At 42.8% G+C, this 11,040-nt stretch overlaps 1 long non-coding RNA gene across 1 annotated transcript in view; it reads right to left on the bottom strand.

The window, feature by feature from the left end:
* Positions 1 to 265: 265 nt before the first annotated feature.
* Positions 266 to 11,040, bottom strand: part of LOC139077335 (uncharacterized) — a 180,267-nt gene continuing 169,492 nt past the window's right edge. Inside the window, exons 3-4 of the long non-coding RNA XR_011529759.1 lie at positions 6,360 to 6,513; positions 266 to 4,156 (exon numbers count right to left, since the gene is read on the bottom strand). This is a non-coding gene — a long non-coding RNA (uncharacterized lncRNA). The remainder of the gene's footprint in view (positions 4,157 to 6,359; positions 6,514 to 11,040) is intronic.

Here is an 11,040-nt window from a genome sequence, read left to right as displayed (position 1 = left end):
AATATATTATTTCTAGAATAGTTGCCCATATCATCCCAAGTTTTTAAATTTATTTCTAGTTTCACAAAGTATTCTTTAAAATTTTAAAAACTTTCCCCTGCATCTGTGATTATCTGCCCTTTCCTTTGTCTAAATTTTGGCTGTTTGTATTTTTCAACTTTTTTTCTTCTTTAAGATAGATTATGACTTGTCTGTTTTAGTCTTCCATATCTTTTGAATGAATCAATCAATTCTACTGCTTTTAGGGGTTTTAGTTTAAATTCAGTTTTATGCTTTTTTACATTTATTTCCTTCTGCTTTAGGTTTAACAATCTTTTCCTAAACTTTTGAGTTTTGTGATTAATTTATTTTATTTCACTCTTTTTTGTTAGTAATGAGAGAATTACAATTATACATTTTTCCCCAAGAACAACTTTAGCTTCAACACATACATTTTGGTGTGTAGGAGTCTCATTATTGCTGTTTGAGCAAATAGATACTGAGAGAGTGGGATATTTCCCAAGTGGTGGGGAAGTTACAGTTTGTTTGTTTCTACTTATTCATTTCTAGCTGTATCGCATTTCGGTCAGAAAATGTGATCTGTCCTCTTCCTACCTTTAAAAATATATTGCGGTTGGGTTTATGGCATAATGTAGACTTTTTACCTAGTATTAAGATCTGTAATTATTTCATAAATAAGTGAAAAGAACATACAGTCTCTAATATAATAATATAACATATGTGATATGTACCTATCACGTTAATATATATTTCCATACATATATAAAATATGTATACATATCGGGATCATCTATATCTGTAAGTTTTACATTCTTGATCTGTCAAGAACTGAGGTGCAGAATTTGACACCTTTTTACTCACCTCTCTCACTTATCTGGAGTTTAATGTACAAGAGATGGGTTCTCAGAGTGAGGTGCCTGGAGACCTTGGCATCAGCCTCTCCTGAGACCTTGGTAGAAATGTAAAATCTTGAGTCCTACCCTAGGCCTACTGAATCAGAAACTAGGGTGGCAGCAGCCCCCTGCGTTTTAAGAAGCCCTCCAGGGGACTTGGGTGCAGTCACATCCGGGGACCCCTGGAGAAGGTGTGAGGGGTCCATCTCACTTTGTCTCACTTTCTCCTGTGGAATTATTCTTTTTTCCCACTGATTCATGATTCCACCTTTTTCAATAACTTTTTTCTGTTTCTGAAATATTTATTCTGCATTGTTAACCTATATCATACTGTTGTAACCTTTATAGTTAACAATCAAAGAAAGGTAAATTAGCATTAGGCATTATGCTTTTCCTATTAAATATAAAAGCTTAAAAAATTCAATAACTTTCAGTGTTGACAAGCATCTAATGAGCTAGACACTCACACGTTGGTGGTACTATTGAAAGTGGTGCATGTTTTCCTGAAAAGAAATTGTGGCAGTAAGTCTAAAATATCTTAACCTTTGTTTCAGCAATTCCACCTCTAGGAATTCATTCTAAGGAAATAATCAGAACTGGTGAAAAATTTAGATTTACATTGCTTTTTTGTGTGCTTGTTCATTTATACTGTTAAATAATTTCTTAATTATTTTAATAAATAGAATATATTTTGGAGAGGTTTTAGGTTTACAGAAAAATTGAGCAGAAAGCACAGAGTGTTCCCACGTGCCCCTCATCTCCAGTTTCCCTTGTTATTAACATCTTGCATTGGTGTGGTGTATTTGCTACAAGTGATGACTCAGTGTTAAGACATCATTACTAACCAAAGTCCATAGTTCCATTAGGATTCGGTCTTTGTGTCGTACATTCTATGCGTTTTGACAAATGTATGACGTGTACTCACCATTACAGTATCATACAGAATAGTTTCACTGCCCTAAAAATCTCCTTGCCACATCTATTTACTTTTTTAAATAAGGAAGAATATACACCACCAAAAGGTCCAACAATATGAGAATGTTTACATAAATTATGATATATTCAACTCGAATGAAATATTATGCAACCGTTAAAAATTATGTTCCTGGGGCTGGCCGGTGGCATAGTGGTTAGGTTCATGTGTTCCCCTTCAGCAGCCCAGAGTTCAGAGGTTCAGATCCTGGGCACAGACCTAGCACTTCTCATCAGGCCACACTGTGGCAGCATCCCACATAAAGTAGAGGAAGACTGGGACAGTTGTTAGCTCAGGGCCAATCTTCCTCACAAAAAGAAAAAAAAAAGTTCCTTTAAAATTAATGACTTGTGGGAAATGTCCATGATATATTACTAAGCAAAAAAAGGTATACAAACTGTATTTGTAATATCATCCCAACTTTGCAAAAGAATAATTATATATGCTCATAAGAAAAAAATACTCCAAAGGGAGGAAAAGACTGAAGACTTTACAGCAAAACGCCTAGAAGCTCTGTGAGAAGCAGAGATGAGGTTCTAGGGTTAGGAACACAGCCTCTGGCGCTAGCCAGCCCTGGGCAGAATCTTGGCTCAGCCACCTGACAGCTGTGTGGTCTTGGGAATGTTACTTTGTTTTCTTTTTTGTGTTTATGAAATTTTCTGAAGTAAGTACGTATTGCTTTTAAAATGAGAAAAGAAGTAAAAAGAGGAAGTGACAGAGGAGCAAGAGTAGAGACAATGGAGCAATAAAGGTTGCAGGTGGCAAAATTCCCCACCCAAAGTGGCTGAAGCAGAAAAGGGAAGTTGTTGACCCACAGAACTGGAAAGTCCGTAGGAGGGCTGGCTTGAGGCAGGGCTCAAATGCTGACCCTCAGACCCCATTCCTCTGTCTCTCAGCTCACTACTGAGCTCTTCCTAGGCCGTGGACTTCCTCTTGCAGCAGCCCCAGACCTCACATGGTTCCCACATGCCTCTCACTTCACAGCCAGTGAGAGTATCGCAGAATTCCCAATGAAAATCTCGTCTCATCTCATTGGCTCTGAGTCACATGCCCATCTCTCAACCAATCAGAGCAGTCAGGGAAAATACAGTGGGCTGATTGGTTTAAGCCTGGATCAGTCAGCCTCCTGAATCAGAGATGGAGTCCACTTCTCCCTGGGGACTGATAGCAAGTGAAGGGGGTGATTCTCTAATGGGAAATACTGGGTGGCAATAAACAAAAGATGCTCTTTGTCTCTGAAAGGAGGTGGCTATACAACTCTGCCAGCTGTTTCGGGTGTATCTCTGTAACGTCCCTGTTCCTCCTACAGCACAGTTTTGGGGGTCTTTGTATGCTTACAGTAGAGATAGCTGTATTGGTTGGTTTATCCTGAACGAAGACTGAGCCAGGCGGTGAACAACTGGTTCTCAGGACGCTGGACCACAGGCTTATTGCTAATATCCTTCAGTTTGTGCTTTCGGCATTTCACATAAAAAGGATTTCATTAAATACCCTTTCTGAACTGTCCAAGGCTATTAATTGGGAGGCAAAGAGAAGGACCCCTGAGGCAGGGATCAGGACATGGGGGACTCTTCAGTGCATTGTAACTCAAACACAGCATCTTGGATGTCTTTTATGACCTCCCCAAGACGACAAAAGACTGGTATAACAATACTCTTGCCAATTTGCTGAAAAGTTTATCGTTCTTAATTTCACAGCTGGAGCTCCTCACCCCAATTCAATATCCTTGAGCTAAACAGAGTCCTCATTTTATGGCTGTTATGAAACTGTATTCTTGGAACAATGACAAACTCTGACTCCTCTAAAATCGTGGCCAGTTGAACCCACTTGTGTCTCTGGGATTGGCAATAAAAACAGGTTGGATGTTAAGCAGATGCACCTGCTTCTCAGGCATCTCTCAGGTGCCAAAAGATAGACTGATTGTGCGGACCAGGCTCCAAGAACTGGGAGGGAAGGAATGGAATGGAATTCCCTTGGGAAGTTGGGGCCTCAGGGAGTATGGATCAAATAAACCTCTCTTCTGAGAAGGCTGCCCTTCCACATGACAGTGAGATGATCCAGTTTCCTTGGGCCATGACTATGGAGAGACCTTTAGCCCCACCTTAGTAACACATGAAAAAGTATATAATTCTGGCAGGAACCCATAAAGAATAAGGTACTAGACCAGGCCATATGCACCTTGTCATTTCCTTAATAAAATGGGATTTCATTACCTTGGCAATGTCTTCCTTTTTATCTTGCCTGCTGCCTCTTTTTCTGTTTCCCAGATTTGCAGTGGGTTGCCCTGTTACTAGAAAAGAGACAGTTTTTCAAAGAAAAATACTACATTACTATTACTAATGTCACTGTTTATATTGTATCTTTGCTGTGCTAGTCACTGTGCTGAGGGCATTCAGTACATTTCCTCGAATCCTCACAACAACTCTCTATAGTGGCTTTCCTAATTAACATTTTTAAACAGGAGGAAATTAAAGTTCTGTCTTGTAGAGTAACTTGCCCAAAGTCACACAACTCTACTGATCAAACTGAGGTTTTGAAACTAAACCTGCCAATGCTAATACCGTGTTTCTCCCCTCAGTATCAATAGCTGACGAAAATGTATTTCCTTCAAATTGCTTTTGGCAAAATTTAGTCTGATTCCATTTTAATCTCTGCTTTCTGTATCTAGCTGCCTCAGTGGCGTTACAAATGTCATCCTTGAGGTAACTGGTCATCTAGGGAATCCAGTCTTCTCAATGCATAACCATTCCACAGCAGCCTTCCAGAATCTTCCATGGGGGTCTTTGCCCTGAGGCCTTGGCAAAGCCACATAAGAACAAGATCTTCCCCTCCCTCCACCAGGGCCTCTCTGTCCCACCTTTGTCCGGCCTCTTTCTTGGCTCAGCAGTGCTCATGACGGGAACAAGACAGGCCTGTGGCCTGACTGCGTTGTTTGCACTTATCGGATGTGAAATGCTAATAATTGCTTTGCAATTTTACATTTTGATGCAAGTACAGGGTTGGAACCAGCTGTTTAAAAACCAAATAGTTTTAAAACCCATTATGAAGTGATGATCTCTTACAGGAAACTGGTTGGGTTTCTGCCCTTGGAGGGGATGCTGGTGGGTTCCCATGAGCCAAGCTCCACCTAATAAGCCAAACAGAGGCTGGCTGGGGGGCAGCGGCTGTGGATGTGCTGTGACAGCCACAACTGTTTGTAAATATTCAAGAGGAAAGAGGTTGGGTTTTCCATTCTTCAACCACTGAGAAAAAGAAAGAAAAGAAACCACTTCCTGTCAGTGAAGTCCTGTGATTCTAACTTCGTTAACTTCGCTCACCCTTGAAAAATGCTTTTCCAGAACCATTTCTAAAGGCTGTACCCAGGGTTTGGAAATGGCGTTTGAAATTGTTGCCTCCAGGGAAAAACTCATGAAACCACCAATTACTCTGAGGACTCTTTTTGGCTCTGTCCCTTCTTTGTACGTTGGGCACATTCTAACACTCCTATGCCCTCATTTGCATCCTGCAAGAGGTGAAGTGTGGACTCTGGTCTGTCACCTCACTCCTAGGAAACTCCTAGAAAAAGAGCCTGATTAAAAATGACAACTTTCCCACAGTGATCGAGTTTTTCAAATTCATTCAGTGACTGATTCATTTATTCAAACAACAAGTTTTGGAGTCCCTACTATGTGGCAAATGCTGCCACAGGTTCTGGGGACTTGAAGATATAAGATCCATTACCTATCTTCAAGCCACAGGCCAGAGCAGAGGAGGCAGAGAAGGAAAGAACTTGAAGCCCTCGTGGTGAGGCTTATAATGCTCAGGACACCGGGAGACCAGCCTGGGGGTGGTGGGCATGGGAGGGTGAAGGAAATGGTCACCAAAAATGGCTTGTTGGAAGAGGTCGCCCCAATCTGAATTCTGAAGAACATAAAAGAGTTTGCAAAATGTTTAAGACAGGAGTAATCTGCACAAAGGTGCAGGAGTGAGAAGGGAGATGCATTATGGGGGCTGCAGCCTGCATGTAAGGGGACAGAGGGAGGAGGGAAGACTGGGGAGCAAGGCGTAGGCCAGTCACAATGCTGCCTTCTGTCATCATCGTCCCTGTGCTAAGTCACTCATCTTTGGTCCATGGGAACATCTCAGCACTGCGAGTCTTCCGCATGTGGGCCTCCTTGCTGTCATGCGGCCCCATGTCCACAGTAATTCATCCAAATCTACAGCACTGGTTAGGTGTGGGGTTAGGATAGCCTCCTGGTCCACCCGTCTTGTCTGCATTCACAGCACAGAGAAAGGTCGGGCCCACCAGTGCCTCTGCCTGTCCTCAGGAGGCCTTCCCTGGGCTGGTAGAAGCACCCCTTAGACACCTCTCCTTTTTCTTTTGCCTCCAGAACTTCTTCCCTTTAACTCTTCTGCTCCGACAATGTCCTCACCTCCCTTCTTATTCTGACCACTCTCTTCCCCCCATCACCCACAAAAACAGTCAGGAAATGGCTCGTCCTGTTGGTACTCACAGCCTCCTGGGCCCAGAGGTGAGTGAAAGCCCTTCTCTTCTCAGCCAGGTGAAGCGAGGGGGGAGCTTCAGGTCTGAATGCTGTCTGGGGGCTACTGAGGATGATCGTCTTTTCCTAGGTCCACTTTACTTGATTTTTCCTCTGGTGGTCCTCACTACCTTTGAAAAAGAAATTCACGCCTCTTACACCAGGAACATGAGGTTTCCACCAAAAGACTCTGTCGAATCTATTAGTGAGAGTCAGACTCCTCTCTGACTGAGTAACTCTGAACTTACCGAACCAGAAATGGATGCATCCTTCTGCTCGCCTTCATTTTCTTTACAAAGCCCGCCTTCTGTTCATTCACACTAACAGAAGTGTTCAGTTACTTTTCCCTAATTCCTCCTGCTTGGAAGGTAGACGGACTGACCTGCTTCCAAACAATATTAGTAGTTCCAAGAGGTTCCATGCATTAACACCTACTGGGTTTAACCTCTGGGCTCAACTTGACACACATTATTCAGGGCCTAGCATATGCCAGGCCCCCAACGATTGCTCCTTATTTTCTCAATGAATGAGTAAATGAATCAATGATCCCTGACACTCCTAATTAACCTGTAAGTTAGGTCTGGTTGTTTCCACTTTATAAATGAGAAGGCTAAGGCTCAGAAAGGTTGAGCTGCCCAGGGTCATTTGGGTGATAAACGGGAGATTTTGGTTTCTAACACAGGTCTCTCTGGCCCCTCAGTTCATGCTCTTCCAGAAAACCAGGAAGATGTCCACCTGTTGCCCCACTATACACAGTTCACGTCAATAATGAGTAAGCCTTTGCATGGACACCTTTTGTGATAGTGTTAGGTAATGAGGCTGTGGATTTGGGTAATTTTTCGTGACCCAATTTATCACTTCTCAGTTGCCTCCCTCCATAGAGTTGTCTCCTCTGTCCATACCCAGTGCAGCACTCCATTCATTCGTTCATTCCTTCACTCATTCCACAGACATACTGGAAATGTCTACTATACCCTGGATGCTAGAAATACAAAGATAACTCCAACAGCTCCCACCTTCAAGCATCCTAGAAATCGTCACAGTGTATTAGTCGTCTATGTGACTATCTTAAGGTCAAAGACAGAGTCTTGTGAGCATTCTTGTTTCAGCTCCTGACAAAAGACCTGGCAGATGAGACGCCCTCAGTAAACGTTGGTTGAATTGGATTGATATGGTGTCTAGTGTAAAGATGGGTGCTACATAGAAAGCTGTGTTCCATGGGTCACACTATGCTTTGGGGGGCATGGGTATTAATGAATTCTTTCAGATCATTGAGCTGTAATTTAACAAATCACACAATTGCCTTAATATAGAGAATTGCTAGAGGGGTTAGATTCATTTTCTTCCCTCACATTAAGAAGCAATTGTGGTCATTCCTTATGCAACATGCCAGTAAGCACTCATTTAACTTTTTCCCTCGTTCTTTTTTTAAACTAGATTACATAAAATATGGTACAAAATTTTAAAAATCACAAAAGAAGGTAAAATTAAAAGTAAGTCTCGACCCCTGGCCCCAGCCACCCAGCTCTCATCCTTAAAATGAGCAGCTGTCCTCAGTTTTCTATACTCAAGAAAATACTTCCAGAGATAGGCTATGCATACGCAAGCACATACTGTGGGCTTATGGGTATATGAACATCCACTGGCCCCCCACAGAAGATGGTGTATTACCTCCACTGTTCTACACTGGGCTTTGTTCATCTAATGCTAACTCTTAGAGACTTTTTTCATGTTATCGCGTCGATAATATCCTCATTTTTAAATGGCTGCTTATTGTTCTGTTATATTGTTTTTGCAAATATTTTAACTGGTCCCCCACTAAGGCATATGTCGGCTGTTTCCAAACATTTGTTTGGTTACAAAGCCACAGCGAATATCCAACACATATCTCATTTTGCGCATCTACCCTGTAGCTGTAAGATAAACTCCTAAAAGTGAAATTTAAATACATTAATTTCACTTTTCAAATTTAAATTTAAAATTTATTAATTTGGGAGCGGTCCCCGTGGCCAAGAGGTTAAGTTCGTGCACTCTGCTTCGGGGGCCCAGGGTTTCGCGGGTTCGAATTCTGGGCGCGGACATGGCACCGCTCATCAGGCCATGCTGAGGCAGCGTCCCACATGCCACAACTAGAAGGACCCACAACTAGAATATACAACTATGTACTGAGGGGATTTGGGGAGTAAAAAGCAGGAAAAAAAAAAAGAAGATTGGCAATAGGTGTTAAAGATTGATGCCAATCTTTAAAAAAAATTTATTAATTTTAATAAGTGAAATGAAATCACTTCCTAGAAGGGAAGTTCTAGAAGGGCTGGGCCAAAGGATAAATGCATTTTCAGATAGATATTGTCACGTTGCTCTTCGTAGAGGTTGTGCCAATTTGCACTCCTGCTGTCAAGATGGGTTACCAAACGTTTTGATCTTTGCTAATCTCGTTATTTTAATGTTCATTTCTCTTATTATGAGATCTTATTTATTTTTCAATAATCCAGTTTACAGTTAAACCATAGTTCTCACAATGTCAAAGGCACTACAACCACAAGCTTGGTGTTCATCCTGAGTGCTGTTCACCTGAAACTAAAAAGACAGTTAGTTTTATTAATTATGTTTTGGTATCACTTCTCACCCCAAAATGAATTTGAGTTTAATTTAAAATTACAAACAATAAGACAGAGAGAGGTTTTTTAATCCAAAGAAGGGAAAATAAAGGCAAAATGGTAAGATGAAAAAAAAGGGGAGTTTAGTATAACAAAATGCATATCTTCAGGTCCAAAAATTTACTTTTGGACCATATATTGGCCCTGAGCTTCCTGGAGGAAGGCGAAAAGGAAAGCGTAATCAGTTAACATGTGCACATTATTCATAAGGAAAGAGAGAACTTAAGCAAATCAAGTTTTTGGATTTTAAATCTAAGAGAAATTCACATGGTTCATCACAAAAGGGACTCTAGATAGTGTAACAGATAATGTCCTCAACGAGACTCCTAAAACAAAAAGTAAATGTTTGGGATGACAGAGCTATTAGTTTGTCAGCTCAGAGTGCTTTCCTCGGGCCCTGTGTCTGGTAAGAGCATCCCCTTTCCTCTGGGCACCAACTCCCTGACTCTCCACGGTCCTGGTGGGCATCCCTGAGCATGCCTCATCCTCCCACTGTGAATGCTGCTGTGCAACAAACCACACCATAAGAGCATCGCTTTAGCTCATGGGTCTGCGGGTTGACGGTTTAGTCTGGGCTCAGCCAAGCAGTACTTCTGGTCTTGGCTGGGTTCTCTCACAAGCCTGACTGTTGCAGGGGCCACTGGGGCATCTTGGCTCTGCTCCACAGATCTCTCAGCCTTCAGCATGCTGGTCCGGCATGTTCTCATGGCACAGCAGAACCCCAGGAGTGGAAGCAAGAAATGCACAAGTGCTCAGCATGCATCACATCTATTAATATCCCATTGACCAAAGCCATCACATGGCCAAACTCAGATTCAAGGGATGGCGAAGCAGACTCCTTGTGGGAACAACCGCTAAGTCACATGGAAAAGGATGTGGATATACGGAAGGGTGTGGAATTAGGGCCCTCAGTGCTGCAATCTACCGCACCAGGCAAGTGACCTAGGCTTGGCCAGACACTGGGCAAACCTAGGTGGTCCTCACCGAGTGCAGCAAAAGGGCCCATCAGGGGCCTTTCCTGTACTGACACATAACTCCTGGGAGGAGGAAGCTCACGTTTCCACTGGCTGGCTCAGCTGAGGCTTCCAGCAGCACATTCCCCATTGCTTCGAGAGAGCCTACTTGCTGCAGAAGGCGATGAGGCCAGCATTCAAAGAAAAGCAGAGCCGAGAGTGGATAAGACACGTGCAGCTAGAAAGAAGCAGATGGTGTGAAGGCCCTGAAGCTCGTCCTTTGTGTCTGTATTTCACTCCAGTATGCAAACTAGTCCCCCGAGCCAATCTGGTTTCCCATTTGCTGTATCAGATGGTGCTCAAGAGCATGGATACTGGAGCCAGTCTGCCTGGGCTCAAATCCCAGCTCTACCACGGGAGAACTGTGTGACTTAGAGGCAAGTTGCTTCATTCCTTTGTGCCTCAGCTTCTTCATCTCTAAAATGGGGATAATGATAGTCTTACCTCCCAGAGCTGTTGTAAGATTGAATGTATTAATATATGAAAGGACTTGGGACAGTGCCTGCCACCTAAATATGTGCTGGTTATTTTTTGTTGAGGTTAGTTTGCATTGCATTTCTGTCACTTGCAATGGAAAGACTCCTGGTCAACAGAGTGACTTTCATGGGTGGCATCTCAGTTGGATTTGATGGAAAGACGATACCTCACATAGTAGCAGAGCCCCTAACCTCACCCAAAGCCATTGACCTGCCTTCCAACTGCCAAATCTACCAACCAAGATGAAACAAACTGAACACTATCAGCTCAGATTAGTCTAATCTGTGACTGGCCCTGTGAGGGGGTCATCTGTAGAGTCATCGTAATTAGAGGACTTGGTACAAGAAGACAATGTTCATGGGTATCAGTTCCCCCCTTTCCAGATGTGGGTGAGGTTTGTCTGGGCCCAGGACTCAGTGGGCTGAGCCAGATTCCTGCGTGAGCTCGTGGACTGCAGTGTGGATAATTGGCTTCTAGATTTTTTGTGTGTAGCAGCCACCAAGCCGC

The sequence above is a fragment of the Equus przewalskii genome, chromosome 1 (assembly GCF_037783145.1).
Source record: "Equus przewalskii isolate Varuska chromosome 1, EquPr2, whole genome shotgun sequence".
In the NCBI taxonomy this organism is placed as follows: Eukaryota; Metazoa; Chordata; class Mammalia; order Perissodactyla; family Equidae; genus Equus; species Equus przewalskii.
Note: the sequence above shows the minus strand (reverse complement) of the source record. Positions and strands in the feature narration are given on the sequence as shown.